Consider the following 6086-nt stretch of genomic DNA (forward strand, 5'->3'; position numbering starts at 1 on the left):
GAGGCAGGATCAGGTAGAAGACGACCACAGGGGGCGCCGTTCTGGAGGCCTCACGTCCATCTTCCTCATTTTTTCACTTTAGTCTCCACTTATTCTCTGTCTGTCTCTCTCTCTCCTACTTCCTCTCTCTCTGTGTCTCTCCCATACTCTGTCTCTCCTACTTTCACTTCTCTCTCTCTCTCTCTCTCTCTCTCTCTCTCTCTCTCTCTCTCTCTCTCTCTCTCTCTCTCTCTCTCTCTCTCTCTCTCTCTGTCGGAAAGCTCTTAAAGAGCCAACACATTTAATTAGCACTCAACCTCCTCATTTTGGTGCATCTCCAACATCATTAATCACAGTCACTCTCAGACTCTCTTACGGATCCTTACACATAATAGTATCTCTGCAGCAGCTCCAGCCTCTACTCACATCAAATGACTCTGGATGACAGCAGGACTCTAACGACGTGTTCATCTAATCAGAGGAGATGGGAGTATTCACACTGTTTTCCCATCACCATCATACAGGGTCTCAGAAATGCCAGCTTCACATGGGTTCTTTGCTCCACCCTAAACATTCTCTCCATGCTAACACATCACTCCACCCTAATCCTTCAGTGAAGGTTTCTCAGCAGAAGGTGTAGTTGAGGGTGGAGGGTTTGGCTTTTCTGTGGAAGCAGGACACAAATGTTCAGTACTGGAAGCTTACAGGAACTTCACAGCACCAGTGCACCAGTCCATCTGACCACACACAACCCCAGACATTATACCAAACAGGCATTAACAATTAATTAAATAAATGCATAAATAAATAAAGCTTTGTAGTGCAGTGTTACAGAAGCATATTCAGATATCTCAGTTACTCTGGTCAAATCTGAACCTCCTAATCACAAACAATCACTCAGTTCACATCAAAGCACACGTGTGCCTTCCACACACGTGAATGCCACGTTTCTTTTGATGGCCTTCTGTAATGGAATAACTCAGTTCTTTATGTCTGGGTGTGTGTGAGAGAGAGTGAGACAGACATCTATGTCTGAGGCAGACAGAGAGAGACAGACAGACATCTGTTCACTCATAGCTATGCCACTGAACCAAAGCCAGTATCTTCCCATCAGTCTCAGGGGCTCCGCGGCTGCGTTTCCCAGCATTACCACAACAGTTCAGTCGAGCTAGCGCCACTAGTGCAGTGTTGCCATGCCAACGCCAACCCTGACAACTAGCTAGCTCCCAGTTCCAGGACATGCCAGTCCAGTGGGTGAAACCAGTCTCTTTGTCCCAGTGGGTTTGGTTCTCTTCTGTCCCCAGTCAAGTCTCGTGACATCTCAAGCTAAATTGTTCAAGGCTTTAATGTGTGTTCACGGTCTGCAAGTGAAGATCATTGTGTTTTTATAATTGTTGTTGTTTTAGTGTAAAGACAGTGGTCAGCTAAGGTCACTGACTTTACCCCGAATCTCTTTAAACTATGACACCAGCACAAAGTCATTTGCACTGTCTATCTCTCTCTCTCTCTCTCTCTCTCTCTCTCTCTCTCTCTCTCTCTCTCTCTCACACACACACACACACACACACAAAGAGACACCCTACCCCCGCACCCTGAGCAACTCAACAGAAAAAAACATCCTAGTTTATCTGACATCCCCCTCCACTGTAGGAAACTATGGAGCTCCATTTCCTGAAGGCCCAAGAAGATCTACCAATCAGGCGTCAGAACCGGAGGGCAGTGATGGGTCATATTTGGTCAGATTACATCACACAACCAACCAGAACACAGGCCAGAGGGCCTCCTTTAGATGACAAGACACACCAGTTGCTACCATAGCAACCTGGAAAGGAAGAGAAGGAAATGATGAATTGTTTGTTTTTTTTCTTTCAAGACAGTTAAAACTCATCATAAAAGTTGATCATTAGACGGTGGAAGAGACAGGAAACGCATCATAAAAGCTGTTCCTTAGACAGTGGAAGAGACAGGAAGCGCATCATAAAAACTGTTCATTAGACAGTGGAAGAGACAGGAAACGCATCATAAAAGTTGTTCATTAGACAGTGGAAGAGACAGAAAACGCATCATAAAAGCTGTTCATTAGACAATGGAAGAGACAGGAAATGCATCATAAAAGCAGTTCCTTAGACAGTGGAAGAGACAGGAAACGCATCATAAAAGCAGTTCCTTAGACATTGGAAGAGACAGGAAACGCATCATAAAAGCTGTTCCTTAAACAATGGAAGAGACAGGAAATGCATCATAAAAGCAGTTAATTAGACAGTGGAACAGACCGGAAACACATCATAAAAGCTGTTCATTAGACAGTGGAAGAGACAGAGACAGTACACTCACACACACACACACACACACACACACACACACACACACACACACACACACACACACACACACACACACACACACACCACACACACATACACACACACAAACATACATTCACACATTTATACACACACAACAGGAGACATGCACACATGCACACACACACACACACACACACAACAGGAGACATGCACACACACACACACACACACACACACACACACACACACACACACACACACACACACACACACACACGACATGAGACATGCACACTGGTGTTTGTCTACGATGTGTCTACGATGCCCAAGACGAACTAGGGATGAGAAGAACTGGAGCAGGTAGCACAGTGTGTGATCTCACCTCTCGGAGGACCTACCTATTGGCCCCGCCCCTGCCCCGCCCCTTACAGGAAATAAACCTGATTCACCATCAGCTGTGGGTGGTGGATCGATCTATCTATCTATCTATCTATCTATCTATCTATCTATCTATCTATCTAATCTCTTTTGTCAATCTCTTGTCCTCGCTCTCTCTCTCTCTCTCTCTCTCTCTCTCTCTCTCTCTCTCTCTCTCTCTCTCTCTCTCTCTCTCTTTAATAGCAGGATATGATGTCTGATGCATTTGTAATGCTAAGCCTTTCAAAGGGTACCACTAGGATGTCCACAGTGTGTGTGTGTGTGTGTGTGTGTGTGTGTGTGTGTGTGTGTGGTTACAGAAAAGGAAGGGATGTAACTAGGCCTGAAATCAAAGTCAGAAATAGTCTTCTGGCTTGTCTCTCATTTCGACTTCCAGTAAATTTTTCAACCCTAATGTTTATTAAAGTTTCCTGCCATGGCTTCTATGACTCTGTGTGTGTGTGTGTGTGTGTGTGTGTGTGTGTGTGTGTGTGTGTGTGTGTGAGAGAGAGAGAGAGAGAGAGAGAGAGAGAAGAGAGAGAGAGAAAGAGAGAGAGAGTGGGAGAAAGAAAGAGTTTCCGGCAGTGGTTTTTGGAGTGTGTCAGCTGAGCCTTTTTTGTGTGTATCCCAGAGAGAATTCCTTCTTGGGGTGACGGATTGTTCCGGAAGAGTTCAGGACCTGGAAACATAGAACCTGGAGGAGCCACATTCTGACCTAGTCTCTATGTAAGAGTGTGTGTGTGTGTGTGTGTGTGTGTGTGTGTGTGTGTGTGTGTGTGTGTGTGTGTGTGTGTGTGTGTGTGTGTGTGTGTGTGTGTGTGTGTGTGTGTGTGTGTGTGTAATAGCTGACAGGAATTTGAGTTCCGCTTTAGATTCAACAGGGTCACACACACAGTCTCACGTACACACATACTCACAAGCACACACACTTTGCAGTAGACCTTCTGGTTCCATGCTAGTTAATGTTTGGCCAGAAAGAGATGGAGTGGGTTGAAACTGCAGACTTCCTAACAGCAAACTTCCAGAGAGAGAGAGAGCGAGAGAGAGAGAGAGAGAGAGAGAGAGAGAGAGAGAGAGAGAGAGAGAGAGAGAGAGAGAGAGAGAGAGAGAGAGAGAGAGTAAAAACACAAAGAGAGGAAACAAAGACAGTAACTGGCCCTGGATCTGTGGTGTTAGTAACTGGCCCTGGATCTGTGGTGTTAGTAACTGGCCCTGGGTCTGTGGTGTTTGTAACTGGCCCTGGGTCTGTGGTGTTTGTAACTGGCTCTGGGTCTGTGGTGTTAGTAACTGGCCCTGGGTCTGTGGTGTTTGTAACTGGCACTGGGTCTGTGGTGTTTGTAACTGGCTCTGGATCTGTGGTGTTAGTAACTAGCCCTGGGTCTGTGGTGTTTGTAACTGGCCCTGGGTCTGTGGTGTTTGTAACTGGCTCTGGATCTGTGGTGTTAGTAACTGGCCCTGGGTATGTGGTGTTAGTAACTGGCCCTGGGTCTGTGGTGTTTGTAACTGGCCCTGGATCTGTGGTGTTTGTAACTGGCCCTGGATTTGTGGTGTTTGTAACTGGCACTGTGTCTGTAGTGGTGGAGGTGAAGTCTACAAGCCAATGAGACCTCCACCCACCACCCACCCTCACATCCACCCTCACCCACCCTCACATCCACCCTCACCCACCCTCACATCCACCCCCACACCCACCCCCACACCCACCCTCACATCCACCCACACACCCACCCTCACATCCACCCACACCCACCCTCACATCCACCTCCACATTCACCCTCACCCCCACCCTCACATTCACCCACACACACACCCTCACATCCACCCACACCCACCCTCACATCCACCCACACCCACCCTCACACCCACCTCCATATTCACCCACACACCCACCCCCACACCCACCCTCACATCCACCCACACCCACCCCCACATCTACCCACACCCACCCCCACACCCACCCTCACATCCACCCCCCACACCCACCCCCACATCCACCCTCACCCACCCTCACATCCACTCACACACCCACCCTCACATCCACCCACACATCCACCCACACCCACCCTCATATCCACCCTCACATCCACCCACACCCACCCTCATATCCACCCACACCCACCCTCACACCCACCCTCACATCCACCCACACCCACCCTCATATCCACCCTCACATCCACCCTCACATCCACCCACATCCACCCACAAGGCTTGTATTGACAACACTGAAAAAGATCCTACAGCAATATTTATATCAGATTTAAAAGAGTTTCCATATACGGCAGAAAATTCTCCACCACAGCAATCAGTAGAGAGAGAGAGAGATAGAGTGTGTGTGAGTGTGTGTGTGTGTGTGTGTGTGTGTGTGTGTGTGTGTGTGTGTGTGTGTGTGTGTGTGTGTGTGTGTGTACTAGGGGAGTTTTGGCTTGTGAGGGGGTTGTTTCCTTCCTTTGGGAAAAAGAGGGGTCTCATACTTAATAATCCCACAGAAACTCCCTCTCCCTCTCTGTCTCTCTCTTTCTCTCTCTGAATCTGTCCCTTCAGTGTGTGGGGGGTAGGCCTTATTCAGAACAAGCCGAGGGGAACCTCTCATTTTGTATGTGTGTGTGAGTATTTCCACTCTTCCCAAGGTGAGAACACGTTAATAGCTCAGAAACATCCTTTAAAGTCAAATTACAACACCAGGGGAAAAATGTGAAATGGAGCCCATAGTCATCTACTCAGGGTCACTTCAGGTCATTTCAGCTCATGTCTCAGATTTAGCCAAGAGAGAAAGAACAGTGTGTTTGTGCAGGAGTCAGGTTGACTTCTTCAGCCGTATGCCAGTGTTTGGTGTGATGTAGTGCGTCTTCTCCCATTTGTGGGTCAGTGTCACCTCAGGAGACTTTACATGTTATTGCCCCAGAATGACCCAGTTTAAAAACTGTAAGCATGTGAGAGTGTACACATACATTCTGTCACTGAAACATTTTATAACTTAATTGAACATTTTAATAGTGATTATTTCACTGTTCTTGTCGGAGTTCCATCACTCTCTTCTGTTAATAAAATATTTATCTAGTGTTAGATCTGAGGGGAGGGGTGAGAGAGTGAGAAGGAGTGTGAGAAAAAGAGAGACAGAGAGAGTGACAGAGAGAGAGAGAGAGAGAGAGAGAGAGAGAGAGAGCCACAGTGTGTACACACAACCAAGAATTCAGTTAACACTCACTGAACACTGAAAAACATCACTGGGAAGAGCCGGTGTGAGCTGTTCAGATGTGTGTGAGCTGTTCAGATGTGTGTGAGCTGTTCAGAACCCGTGTTAGCTGTTCAGATGTGTGTGAGCTGTTCAGATGTGTGTGAGCTGTTCAGATGTGTGTGAGCTGTTCAGAACCCGTGTTAGCTGTT

The sequence above is a fragment of the Brachyhypopomus gauderio genome, chromosome 2 (assembly GCF_052324685.1).
Source record: "Brachyhypopomus gauderio isolate BG-103 chromosome 2, BGAUD_0.2, whole genome shotgun sequence".
Taxonomy (NCBI): domain Eukaryota; kingdom Metazoa; phylum Chordata; class Actinopteri; order Gymnotiformes; family Hypopomidae; genus Brachyhypopomus; species Brachyhypopomus gauderio.